Here is a 15,470-nt window from a genome sequence, read left to right on the forward strand (position 1 = left end):
CTGATGAGATTGAGCAATGGAGGGGTATTAAAGGAGCTGAAATTTAATACCTTAAAAGAGAAAGCGATCAGGGAAGACATCATTAAGACGTACTTTTAAACGTCAGAGGATTTTAGAGTGCTGTTCGGAACAGCGTTTGAAATACTGAATACAGACTTTGCAAAAGCCTTCGACAAGTGTGACCATGGAGTAATAGCGCACAAAATGCGTGCTAAAGGAATAACAGGAAAAGTTGGTCGATGGATCTATAATTTCCTCACAAACAGAACACAAAGAGTAGTAGTCAACAGAGTAAAGTCCGAGGCAGCTACGGTGAAAAGCTCTGTTCCACAAGGCACAGTACTCGCTCCCATCTTGTTTCTCATCCTCATATCTGACATAGACAAGGATGTCAGCCACAGCACCGTGTCTTCCTTTGCAGATGACACCCGAATCTGCATGACAGTGTCTTCCATTGCAGACACTGCAAGGCTCCAGGCGGACATCAACTAAATCTTTCAATGGGCTGCAGAAAACAATATGAAGTTCAACGATGAGAAATTTCAATTACTCCGATATGGTAAACATGAGGAAATTAAAACTTCATCAGAACACCACAACACCACAACACCATCACCACCACCACAACACCATCACCACCATCACAACACCATCACCACCATCACAACACCACAACACCATCACCACCATCACAACACCATCACCACCATCACAACACCATCACCACCATCACAACACCACAACACCATCATCACCACTACAACACCATCACCACCATCACAACACCATCACCACCATCACAACACCACAACACCATCACCACCACCACAACACCATCATCACCACTACAACACCATCAACACCATCACAACACCATCACCACCACCACAGCACCATCATCACCACCACAACACCACCACCACCACAACACCATCACCACCACCACAGCACCACCATCACCACCACAACACCATCACCACCACCACAACACCATCACCACCACCACAACACCATCACCACCACCACACCCTCATCACCACCCCCACCACCACAACACCATCACCACCACCACAACACCATCACCACCACCACAACACCATCACCACCACCACAACCACAACAACACCATCGCCACCACGACAACACCATCACCACCACACCACACCATCACCACCACCACAACCACAACAACACCATCACCACCACCACAACACCATCACCACAACCACAATAACACCATCACCACCACAACAACACCATCACCACCACCACCACACCACTACAACACCATCACCATAACACCATCACCACCACCACCACCACACCATCACCACCACCACCACACCATCACCATCACTACAACACCATCACCACCACACCATCACCATCACCACCACTACAACACCATCACCACCACTACAACCCCATCACCATCACTACAACACCATCACCACCACCACCACCACACCATCACCACCACTACAACACCATCACCATCACTACAACACCATCATCACCACCACCACACCATCACCACCACTACAACACCATCACCATCACTACAACACCATCACCACCACCACCACACCATCACCACCACTACAACACCCTCACCATCACTACAACACCATGACCACCACCACCACACCATCACCACCACTACAACACCATGACCATCACTACAACACCATCATCACCACCACCACACCATCACCACCACTACAACACCATCACCATCACTACAACACCATCACCACCACCACAACACCATCACCACCACTACAACACCATCACCATCACTACAACACTAGTCTCAGGCCTCTGACTACCCGTCTTCCGACGTTCACTTCCCACTGATATATCACAGGGAATATGAACCGTCCATTTGCGAGGCCCAGTGAGTGAAGTTGGTGGATTGGAAACTTTTCAATAACACGACTGATGGAATTCCTCCCTCGCCTTCCACTCCCCCCCCCACCATCCTCTCCCCCCCTCTTTTCTTCTTCCTTCTCCCTCCCGTCTTTCCTATTTATCAGCTATACTCTTCCCTCTTGTCCTGTCTCTTACCCACCCTCTATCCTTTCATCAGCAGAGAAATGTAAAAATGAGGAGTTAGGTGAAGATTCAGGAGGTAAGAGAGAGAGAGAGAGAGAGAGAGAGAGAGAGAGAGAGAGAGAGAGAGAGAGAGAGAGAGAGAGAGAGAGAGAGAGAGAGAGAGAACGCGTTTCGCTTGATCTCCAAGCTTGGCCTTCAGGCGAAACGTTATCTGACTAAATGTTTCTAATTTATCATAATGTCTTTGTATCATGATGTCTGTCTTCCACCGCGAGAGTTGTTGTCTGTCTGCCAACACCCTCGTCAATGAATAATCTATTTGTTTGAATCACTTGAGTTGCCTGTCTGTCTACATCACGTGCGTCGTCTGTCTGTCTACACCACGTGCGTCGTATGCCTGTCTACACCACGTGCGTCGTATGCCTGTCTACACCACGTGCGTCATCTGTCTGTTTACATCACTTGTACATACGTGTCTTGTTGCTCTACTTCAAAATGAGAATGAAAAAAATTATGCTAAAAGTTACAATCGGAATTACTAATGTGGTACAGTATAGAGAGGGAGGAACTCATTAGATCAGCCTACAGAACTAGGAACAGTTCTTGGAGTGTTTGGAGCAGGAGACGCAACACCATCTGCCGCAATGAGGGTGGCACTGTCTCTCAAGCTAATACCACCATGATGGTATAAGACTCCTGGTTCCCATTGTTCCGATCTCCCTCTTCTTCTTTCACTCTTGTTGGGATGTGTCCCTTCTTTGGCGCAAAGCTTGTTGAGTCTGCCGGTGTATCAATGACAACTGCTGCTGGAACTCTTCCAGGTTCAGTTGCAGAGTTCCCATCTGCACAAGATCCTCGGACATCTCTCGCACCAGCAGCACCATGCGTTCCAACAGCGTGAGCATGTGTAGCTCCCTCTCCTCCCCATCTACAATAACCTCTTCATTCTCTGGGTCATCCATAGGAACCCGGGGTTCCAGAAGCGTGAGCGTATGCTGCTCCCTCTCCTCCCCATCTACAATAACCTCTTCATTCTCCGGGTCATCCATAGGAACCCGGGGTTCCAGAAGCGTGAGCGTATGCTGCTCCCTCTCCTCCCCATCTACAATAACCTCTTCATTCTCTGGGTCACTCACAGGTACCCAATCGTCCTCTTCGTCCCACAGCACATCAAGAGCTGCTACCCAGTCACCCTCTTCATCCCTTAGCATATACATAGGTACCCAATCATCCACTATGTACCCTTGCAAATGCATAGGTACCCAACCATTCGCTTCGTACTCTTGCACATGCATGGGTACCAAAGCACCCTGTTAGTACTCCTGTATATAGAGAGGTATCCAAACATACTCGTCGTCCTCGGCATAAAGAGACAGCAAGCTGTCATCGTCACCTAACCAGTCAAAGTCCTCGTCTGGGTCTTCCAAATCTTCGAACAGAGGTATGAACTCCTGCTGGGGGAGATCATCCAGCGTCAAGGAGACTCGCCAGCAGGAGGTCCTCCTTGATCTCCTTTCACACTCCGTATCGTTATTTTGATTACAATTTTGCATTTTGGAAATATAATATTTTTATAATTCTCGTTAAAGTTATACTCTTGTTTGAAATGAAGTTACAGGATACAGATGGACAGATAACACTTTTAATTATAAGTAAGCATCAAGTAAACGTAAGTACCTATCCACATTTGTTTAACACTTCTAGTCAACCCTCTCATAATAATAATAATAATAATAATAAAAATAATAATAATAATAATAATAATAATAATAATAATAATAATAATATTATTATTATTAATAATAATAATAATAATAATAATAATAATAATAATAATAATAATAATAATAATATAATAATAATAATAATAATAATAATAATAATAATAATAATAATAATAATAATAATAATAATAATAATAATAATAATAATAATAATAATAACGAGCGATAGTGCCTCATGCTACAAGATTTTCCTGTCTGGAATGTGGGGATTTTTTTCCAGGAAAAGTGGCGTGTTGAATAGATTTTGGTTTAAATAGTAACGCTCTTCTTGCCGAATAAGGCAAGCGAAAATTTGTGTATGTAATAATCTCGCCAAAATCATTCTGAACCTAACGAAAAAAATATATTTAGTTGGGTTAGGCCAACTAAATATATTTCAGTTTTGTTTACAATAATTTAATACTAAATAAACACAATGAAATATATTTTTTTCGTTAGGTTCAGAATGATTTTGGAGAAATTATTGCATACACAAATTTTCGTTTGTCCTATATGGCAAGATGAACGTTGCTATTTAAGCCAAGATCGCAAATTCTGCCTATTCGGCATGACATATATATATACATATATATATATATATATATATATATATATATATATATATATATATATATATATATATATATATATATATATATATGTAACTCTTAAGGGTTATTCAGTTCCAGAAATGTTGGAGGTTCAATCCATCAAACGCTAAATGCGAGACAGGTAGACAGACATACATACTATATACTTCCTACCACACTGGCGCGGTATAGTAAATAATTAAAAAGTCTCAGGAAAGTCTAAAGTACTTTATAGTTGTGCATCTAACAAGATAACTAGTATCCACAAGATAACTAGTACCCACAAGGTAACTAGTACCCACAAGATAACTAGTACCCACAAGATAACTACTAGTACCCACAAGATAACTAGTGTTCACAAGATAAGTAGTACCCACAAGATAACTAGTATCTGCAAGATAACTAATACCCATAAGATCACTAGTACCCACAAAGTAACTAGCATAATCAAGATACCTAGTATAACTCTGTAGTGTATAAATCTATAAATAGCTAGTACCCACAAAGTAACTAGTACCAACACGGTAACTAGTACCACAAGGTAACTGGTACCCAAAAGATAACTAGTGTCCACAAAATAACTGGTACCCACAAGGTAACTAGTACCCACAAGATAACTAGTACCCACAAGGTAACTAGTGGTATAAACCTTGGTAATAAATACCGACAAGTTGGTTTAGAAAGACACGTAAGCAAACACTATAACATATTTATTAGAAAACGTTTCGGTCCTGGGACCTTGATCACTTCTAACATACAGAGGTAGAAAGACATTATATATATAGGCGGAGACATCTCACTCTCCGCCTATATATATAATGTCTTTCTACCTCTGTATGTTAGAAGTGATCAAGGTCCCAGGACCGAAACGTTTTCTAATAAATATGTTATAGTGTTTGCTTACGTGTCTTTCTAAACCAAGGTAACTAGTACCCACAAGATAACTAGTACCCACAAATTAACTAATACCCACAAGATAACTAGTACCCAAAATGTAATTAGTACCCACAAAGTAACTAGTAACCACAAGGTAACTAGTACCCACAAGATAACTAGTACCCACAAGGTAACTAGTGCCCACAAGGTAACTAGTGCCCACAAGGTAACTAGTGCCCACAAGGTAACTAGTACCAGCAAGATAACTAGTACCTTCAAGGTAACTAGTACCCACAAAGTAACTATACCCACAAAGTAACTAGTACTCACAAGGTAACTAGTGCCCACAAGGTAACTAGTACCCACAAGATAACTAGTTTCCACAGGATAACTAGCACCCACAAGGTAACTAGTACCCACAAGATAACTAGTACCCACAAGGTAACTAGTACACACAAGATAACTAGTACCCACAAGGTAACTAGTACCCACAAGATAACTAGTATCCACAAGGTAACTAATACCCACAAAGTAACTAGTACCCACAAGATAACTAGTACCCACAAAATAACTAGTACCCACAAGGCAACTAGTACCCACAAGGTGATAGTAGGAGACAGTTACCAGCCATCATCAAGCAGCATGATTACTCCTGACAGTTTGACCTCTGGTAATGTTATTCATAATATCGCATTTACCGCCATATTAAATCCGGATTCCGAAAACAGTTTCTTTCCTGTGGAGACATTTTTTTATATACGATTTGGCGGCGTTGTTATTTCTCATCTCTTCGGAAAATATCGTAGATTAAAGAGAAAGAAATGGGATTGCTGGGTCTTCTGTCAGTGCTTCGGTGTAGAATGATGTAGAAAGGTGAGAAGAAGGAGGAGGGAGGGAGAAAATGATGTGTGGAAAGATAATTAGAAAGGGAATGGATGAGATCGGAGGGAATGGCTGATAAGGGAGGGAATAGATACGAAGGAAGAGAGTGAGTGTGTTTATAAATATTACAACAAAGGCAGTAAATGATAATGCTGGGAAGCATATCAGTTTGAGAGATAATAATAATAATAATAATAATAATAATAATAATAATAATAATAATAATAATTTTATTTCAGCGTGATATAATGTTTGTACAGTGATAGGTGACATTTAGTTGTGTATGTAGAAAGCCCACAGCTGTGCAGAGCATTTCCAGTATTCAGTAGATGTGCTTAAGGAATATACCATCCCACGAGATGCCTGGCACCGCAGGTGTTAGGCATGGCAGTGTCCGGTGCTACATGTCACAACAGGTCATGAAATGAGTGCCATAGAACACTCTGTCAGCGTCATCCAGGGACCAGGGATCAACCCTGGCCCGAATACCGTCGAAAGTTTTTGGAATCGAGTGAAAACAATGCTCCATTGAAAACACACACACATCATCAGTGACTCGGTTACCAGAGGAGATAAAAACAAGTATCTGAATTCGAAGAAATCAACTTTACATTAAAAAAAACAAAAAAACTCATTCCCTGCTTAATGGCATTAAACTCGTAATCACACGGAAACGAGATCAAATATTAAAAAGTTAATGGAATTTTGTTTTTCTTACCCTTTATCCTATGTTACTAGACTATCTTTTGTAGTCTGGTTGTGGCTCTACGTCACTGACGGGGTCTGTAAAGTAGAAGTTGTCACAGTTGCTGTTTGCTGATGACGCTGTGTTTTTAGGAAGACTCACCAAAGAAATCACTGAGATCGGAGAAGGAGTTTGGAAGAGTATAAAGAATTGTATTTCATGGTAGCATTTCTTCATTGCATTGTAGGTTATTTATGGAAAGAAATAGTGAAGGCTCGATCATTCGTCTATTACTCGTGGCCCGAATAGTGTCGGTAATCACTGTTGTGGTAAATTAGACACATGTGCAGCACTTGGGTATCTTCACTGAGGAAACGTTTCGCCACACAGTGACTTCGTCAGTCCAGTACAAAAGAGAGTGGTGAAGATCAGAAGGAGTTTGGGGAAATCAGTCCATCTGAATTGATGGACTGATTACATCGACTCCAGGTTGAGGGACTGATTACCTCAAAGTCCTCCTGATCTTCACCATTCTCCTTTGTATTGTACTGACTAAGCCACTGTATGACGAAACGTTTCCTCAGCAAAGATACCCAAGTGTTGCACATGTGTCTGTCATCAAGTATCGATTCTCTGACCCAATTACCCGCACCACTGGTGTGAACAAGAAGGAATTAATTTACACAGGAAGAATCAACTTGATTAAAATATAAAGTTTAGTCATTTAGAAACTGGATGTTAGAATGGAAGGAAGGAATACAAAAGAAGTGGATGTGTTTAGGTGCTTGGGAGACGACGTGTCGGCAAATTGGTGAATCAAAAATTAAATAAGAAAGAAGACAGCTAGATTGCTTAGGAATCTGCGGAATATGAGAAAATGTATCAGTTGATGAAGAAAAGGGTGAATTTATCTGTGTAAGGGTAAGTATTATGCAGAAAGACGAGAAGAAAACAGACATGGTTCTACAAGTGGTTCAAGAACAGTTGCTAATTGTTGTATTGTAAAGAAACACAATCTTCCCAAATTCTCTCGTTTTAGGAAGATTTATTTTCTTAGATTTATATATATATCTTGCCGCCGAAGCGGCTAGTTTATTTTTCACTCTCATGTCTATCCCAGAACACTAGCGCAAGAGCCTATGGATACAGAAAGGGTCTAGGAACTAGGCTCCAAAAGGGTTAACAGGAGTTCATCTGGATTTGTATCTACAATATATCCTATCAGATATAGAATAAACTATAATTTTTAAAGAGGTGGACCGGTAAGCCAGCTGAAGGTCTCGGTTAGATGACCAAAAGCTCCAGCTGCGGGTCATCATATGACTAAGATCCTCGTCAGGAAACACTTGTCCTGTTGCCTGACAAACCTAATCTAACGTAACCTGTTCCAAGCAAATTTAGGAAATTTACTAAATTTTATTTTTTTATTATCACACTGGCCGATTCCCACCAAGGCAGGGTGGCCCGAAAAAGGAAAACTTTCACCATCATTCACTCCATCACTGTCTTGCCAGAAGGGTGCTTTACACTACAGTTTTTAAACTGCAACATTAACACCCCTCCTTCAGAGTGCAGGCACTGTACTTCCCATCTCCAGGACTCAAGTCCGGCCTGCCGGTTTCCCTGAATCCCTTCATAAATGTTACTTTGCTCACACTCCAACAGCACGTCAAGTATTAAAAGCCATTTGTCTATATTCACTCCTATCAAACACGCTCACGCATGCCTGCTGGAAGTCCAAGCCCCTCACACACAAAACCTCCTTTACTCCCTCCCTCCAACCTTTCCTAGGCCGACCCCTACCCCGCCTTCCTTCCACTACAGACTGATACACTCTTGAAGTCATTCTGTTTCGCTCCATTCTCTCTACATGTCCGAACCACCTCAACAACCCTTCCTCAGCCCTCTGGACAACAGTTTTGGTAATCCCGCACCTCCTACTAACTTCCAAACTACGAATTCTCTGCATTATATTCACACCACACATTGCCCTCAGACATGACATCTCCACTGCCTCCAGCCTTCTCCTCGCTGCAACATTCATAACCCATGCTTCACACCCATATAAGAGCGTTGGTAAAACTATACTCTCATACATTTCCCTCTTTGCCTCCAAGGACAAAGTTCTTTGTCTCCACAGACTCCTAAGTGCACCGCTCACCCTTTTCCCCTCATCAATTCTATGATTCACCTCATCTTTCATAGACCCATCCGCTGACACGTCCACTCCCAAATATCTGAATACATTCACCTCCTCCATACTCTCTCCCTCCAATCTGATATCCAATCTTTCAGCACCTAATCTTTTTGTTATCCTCATAACCTTAATCTTTCCTGTATTCACTTTTAATTTTCTTCTTTTGCATACCGTACCAAATTCATCCACTAACCTCTGCAACTTCTCTTCAGAATCTCCCAAGAGCACAGTGTCATCAGCAAAGAGCAACTGTGACAACTCCCACTTTATGTGTGATTCTTTATCTTTTAACTCCACACCTCTTTCCAAGACCCTCGCATTTACTTCTCTTACAACCCTATCTATAAATATATTAAACAACCACGGTGACATCACACATCCTTGTCTAAGGCCTACTTTTACTGGGAAATAATCTCCCTCTTTCCTACATACTCTAACTTGAGCCTCACTATCCTCGTAAAAACTCTTCACTGCTTTCAGTAACCTACCTCCTACACCCTACACCTGCAACATCTGCCACATTGCCCCCCTATCCAACCTGTCATACACCTTTTCCAAATCCATAAATGCCACAAAAACCTCTTTAGCCTTATCTAAATACTGTTCACTTATATGTTTCACTGTAAACACCTGGTCCACACACCCCCTACCTTTCCTAAAGCCTCCTTGTTCATCTGCTATCCTATTCTCCGTCTTACTCTTAATTCTTTCAATAATAACTCTACCATACACTTTACCAGGTATACTCAACAGACTTATCCCCCTAAAATTTTTCACTCTCTTTTGTCCCCTTTGCCTTTATACAAAGGAACTATGCATGCTCTCTGCCAATCCCTAGGTACCTTACCCTCTTCCATACATTTATTAAATAATAGCACCAACCTACTCCTAAAATATATACCCACCTGCTTTTAACATTTCTATCTTTAGCCCATCAATCCCAGCTGCCTTACCCCCTTTCATATTACCTACTGCCTCACGAATTTCCCCCACACTCACAACTGGCTCTTCCTCACTCCTACAAGATGTTATTCCTCCTTGCCCTATACACGAAATCACAGCTTCCCTATCTTCATCAACATTTAACAATTCCTCAAAATATTCCTTCCATCTTCCCAATACCTCTAACTCTCCATTTAATAACTCTCCTCTCCTATTTTTAACTGACAAATCCATTTGTTCTCTAGGCTTAATATGGCTAATATCTTATTTTCTCTAGTCGTACTTATTAAGAAATAACCTTAGGATGGAACCTGTACAAGACACTCAGGACCAGTTAATGATTAATTACTATTCAGCTTGTGGCGTAACATGCAGCACTGGTCTCCAGCTTGGCCTGTGGAAGGAAGTCTACAGTTTCACTCTCCATACCATGAAAGCTGAGAATCTTGGCCAAGTTAGTTGAGTCCCCTCACTTCAGGTGGGTCAAAGAAAGGCATAAAAAATATTGGACGAGTACCTTGATAACAGAGATTCGAAATCTCAATGAAGCCAAAATCGGCTTTAGGTCTCATGGCAACAAGATCAGTACTAGACCAGATTACAATAAAATCAATGCCAGGTCTGATTACAAGACCAGCACCAAGAATCATTACAACAAGATCAATATCACGTCTGATTACGATATCAATTCCAGGTTTTATTACAACAAAACCAATACTACGTCTCATTACCGTCACGAGAGGTTAAAGATCTCATTTCAGCAACAGCAATTTGCAGAAATCTGTGAAATATATATGAAACCTGGTGTATTCGGATCCTTTCTCTCTCCTCTTCACCTAATTAACACTAATTGCAAAAGGGCAATTAGACGCATGTTGGCAATATCGCTCGATCGAAACAAACACTTTTCCCTAAACAATGGATCCTGAGGCACTTACAGCATAGAATCGAATTTCCCTTCATTACACATTGGCATTCACGTGTGTCAGATCACCGGGAAGATCTTGAGCTATTAGTGAGATTAATTACCAGAGGAAAGAGAGGGGATTGAAGGTGCAGGTTAGCGAATGTCTGTCTACAAAGATGAGAGGAAATAGTGAGGTGTAAGAAGGGGCCAATAGATGTGGAAGATGAATGGACGGGTGTGAGTGATGGCTGTGTGTGGAGAAGAGAGAAAGAGGGCAAAATGTGAGGAAGGAAGGGGGAGAGCGAGAATTCAGAAGGTGATGTACAGGAGAATGAGGAAAGATGAGATGAGTTGGGGAAAATAATGGCGGGGGTGAAGAAGAGGGAGAAGAGTTGGTTGACTGAAAAGCAAACGACGAGGAATGGAACAAAATGAAGGAAAAGACGGTGAAGGGTGATTGATAGATGAGACTGTAGATTAGGAAAGAGAAAGAAGATAGGGAGGAAAAAAAATGAAAAAAAATGGGTGAGTTCACGTGACATTATTATTATTATTATTATTATTATTATTATTATTATTATTATTATTATTATTATTATTATTATTATTATTATTATTATTATTATTATTATTATTACCAAAGCGCAAAATCAGTAATGACTATACAGTTCCTAGAAACGTGTATAGGAAAGAAGGGGAGGGAAGGGGTAAGGGTGATGAATGGGGAGGGTAGGGAGAGAGGGGGGAAAGGGAGAAGGGGAATGGGATTAGGGTGCAGAAAATACATTTCGAGTCAGGTGGGAGGAGTCAAGGAAGAGGAAGAAGAGCAGGAGGGGAGGAGCAGGGGAAGGAGAGGGGGAGGAGCAGGGGAAGGAGAAGTGGAGGAGCAGGGGAAGGAGAAGGGGAGGGGAGGACATCAATTGCATGCTCCAGTTTCGACACAGTGGCATTTGCAATTCAACTTTCGCACTTTGAGGACGCGTGCGCGCAAACACCTGGAAATATTGCAACCAGTGTGTATGTGTGTGTGTATGTGTGTTTGTGTGTGTGTGTGTGTGTGTGTGTGTGTGTGTGTGTGTGTGTGTGTGTGTGTGTGTGTGTGTGTGTGTGTGTATGTGTGTGTGTGTGTTTATGTGTGTGTGTATGTGTGTTTGTGTGTGTGTATGTGTGTGTGTGTGTGTGTGTGTGTGTGTGTGTGTGTGTGTGTGTGTGTGTGTGTGTGTGTGTGTGTGTGTGTGTGTGTGTGTGTGTGTGTGTGTGTGTGTGTTTTTGTGTGTGTATGTGTGTTTGTGTGTGTGTATGTGTGTGTGTGTGTGTGTGTGTGTGTGTGTGTGTGTGTGTGTGTGTGTGTGTGTGTGTGTGTGTACTCACCTAGTTGTACTCACCTAGTTGAGGTTGCAGGGGTCGAGCCCGAGCTCCTGGCCCCCGCCTCTTCACTGGTCGCTGCTAGGTCACTCTCCCTGAACCGTGAGCTTTATCATACCTCTGCTTAAAGCTATGTCACAGGTGCCCACTCTGTGTGTACTCACCTATTTGTACTCACCTATTTGTGGTTGCAGGGGTCGAGTCACAGCTCCTGGCCCCGCCTCTTCGCTGATTGCTACTAGGTCCTCTCTCTTCCTGCCCCATGAGCTCTATCATACCTCGCCTTAAAACTATGTATGGTTCCCGCCTCCACTACGTCACTTTCTAGGCTATTCCACGGCCTGACTACTCTATGACTGAAGAAATACTTCCTAACATCCCTTTGATTCATCTGAGTCTTCAACTTCCAATTGTGACCTCTTGTGTCTGTGTCCCCTCTCTGGAACATCCCGTCTTTGTCCACCTTGTCTATTCCGCGCAGTATTTTATATGTCGTTATCATGTCTCCCCTGACCCTCCTGTCCTCCAGTGTCGTCTGGCCGATTTCCCTCAACCTTTCTTCGTAGGACAATCCCCGTAGCTCTGGGACTAGTCTTGTTGCAAACCTTTGCACTTTCTCTAATTTCTTGACGTGCTTGACTAGGTGTGGATTCCAAACTGGTGCTGCATACTCCAGTATGGGCCTGACGTAAATGGTATACAGAGTCATAAACGAATCCTTACTGAGGTATCGGAACGCTATCCGTAGGTTTGCCAGGCGCCCGTATGCTGCAGCAGTTATCTGATTGATGTGCGCCTCAGGAGATATGCTCGGTGTTATACTCACCACCAGATCTTTTTCCTTGAGTGAGGTTTGCAGTCTTTGGCCATCTAAACTATATTGTGTCTGCGGTCTTCTTTGCCCTTCCCCAATCTTCATGACTTTGCATTTGGCAGGGTTAAATTCAAGGAGCCAGTTGCTGGACCAGGCTTGTAGCCTGTCCAGGTCTTTTTGTAGTCCTGCCTGATCCTCATCCGATTTGATTCTTCTCATTAACTTCGCATCATCTGCAAACAAGGACACTTCTGAGTCTATCCCTTCCGTTATGTCGTTCACATATACCAAGAACAGCACAGGTCCTAGGACTGACCCCTGTGGAACCCCGCTTGCCACAAGCGCCCACTCTGACACCTCGTCGCGTACCATGACGCGTTGGTGCCTCCCTGTCAGGTATTCTCTGATCCATTGCAGTGCCTTTCCTGTTATGTGTGCCTGATCCTCTAGCTTTTGCAGCAACCTCTTGTGAGGAACTGTGTCGAAGGCCTTCTTGCAGTCCAAAAATATGCAGTCGATCCACCCCTCTCTCTCTTGTCTTACTTCTGTCACCTTGTCATAAAACTCTAGTAGGTTTGTGACACAGGATTTTCCTTTCCTGAAACCGTGCTGGTTGTCAATTATACACTCGTTTCTTTCCAGGTGCCCCACCACTCTCCTCCTGATGATCTTCTCCATGGCCTTGCATACAATACACGTTACTGATACAGGTCTGTAGTTTAGTGCCTCATGTCTGTCTCCCTTTTTAAAAATTGGGACTACATTTGCCATTTTCCATACCTCAGGGAGTTGCCCAGTTTCAAATGATGTGTTGCAGATCTTTGTTAATGGCTCACACAATATCTCTGCTCCCTGTTTAAGGACCCATGGAGAGATGTTGTCTGGTCCCACCGCCTTTGAGGTGTCAAGTTCGCATAGCAGCTTCTTCACCTCCTCCTTGGTTATATGTACCTCATCCAGCACTTGCTGGTGTGCCCCCTGTTCTGATTTCCTGGAGTTCTACTGTGTGTGTGTGTGTGTGTGTGTGTGTGTGTGTGTGTGTGTGTGTGTGTGTGTGTGTTCTCCATAGTTTTCCATTCCTCTTTACATTCCTCTTCTTTATTACTGAACAAACAGAGGGAAAAAACATCATTCCATATTTAAGCTCAAAATACTTCCCCTCTCCCTCGGGATCTCAAAATAAAATGATTGTCAAGAGAGAGTATAACTTCGAGTTATATCATAACATATAACAGCGCCGTGAGATATACTCAAATACTCGTATTTTTTATTTTTTTAGTATTTAGTGAATTAAATTTTTATGTGATTTTTTTTAGTTTAGTAAATTAATGTTCCTCGATGAATTATTATTTTTTTCAGCGAACTGGAATAAAATTCACTTATTCTTTCAACGAATAAATATTATTTGCCGAATATTTCGAAATATTTGGGTGAATTTAACCCTCTCAACATGTTATAATAACATTATATACCTGACCATCACACGCAGACTATGCTATTATAAATTAATTTTCAAAGGGGTGGACAGGTAAGCCAGCGGAAGGCCTCGGTCAGATGACCAGAAGCTCCAGCGGCGGGTCATCTGACTAAGACCTGCGTCAGGAAACACTTGTCCAGTTTCTTGAAGAATTTTACCCAAACTAACCCAGCAGATTATTCTGATGCTTACACTGAAACATTCTTGCCAATGTTAAATAATCTCTTGGCAGCTAGTGAATACAATCAAATGAATTATTGAATGATCGGTGAAAGGATTGGATGATAAACGCCGAGGATCAGTATAAGGATTGGATGATAAAAGCCGTGGATCAGTATATGGATTGGATGACAAAAGCCGTGGATCAGTATAAAGACTGGATGATGAAAGCGTGGATCAGTATAACGATTGGATGATAAACGGAGAGGATAAGTATAAGGATTGGATGATAAACGTCAGTATTTATGCACCTGGGGAAGAGAGGTAGAGAGAGAAGACATTTTGTCAGTGTTCAGCGAATGTTTAGGGAGTTTTGGACAATTTTTAGGGAGTTTTTGACAATGTTCAGGAAGCTCTGGACAATGTGAGAAAACACTTGTCGTAGGGAGTTAAATGCTAAAGTAGGAGAAACTGCTGTAGAGAGCGTAGTAAATTTGGAATGCGAGGAGATAATGATAATGAGGAGGGGAAGCAGAAATTGAGCTAAGTATAGAAAGAGGCTTGGAAATAGGTAACAAGTATTTTAAGAAAAAACAGGGTTGGATAAGCACGCGATGCATTTACATTACAAAGTGAAAGGTTGATGGGTAGACTTCTGCATGTAAAGGTTTTTAGTGGAGACGCCAGATGTAGTCCTGCAATCATCTTTTTTATGTCCTTGAGTTTGTATTGATAAAGCCACTGGATGGCGAAACGTC

This window comes from Cherax quadricarinatus, chromosome 3 (assembly GCF_038502225.1).
Source record: "Cherax quadricarinatus isolate ZL_2023a chromosome 3, ASM3850222v1, whole genome shotgun sequence".
Lineage (NCBI taxonomy): Eukaryota > Metazoa > Arthropoda > Malacostraca > Decapoda > Parastacidae > Cherax > Cherax quadricarinatus.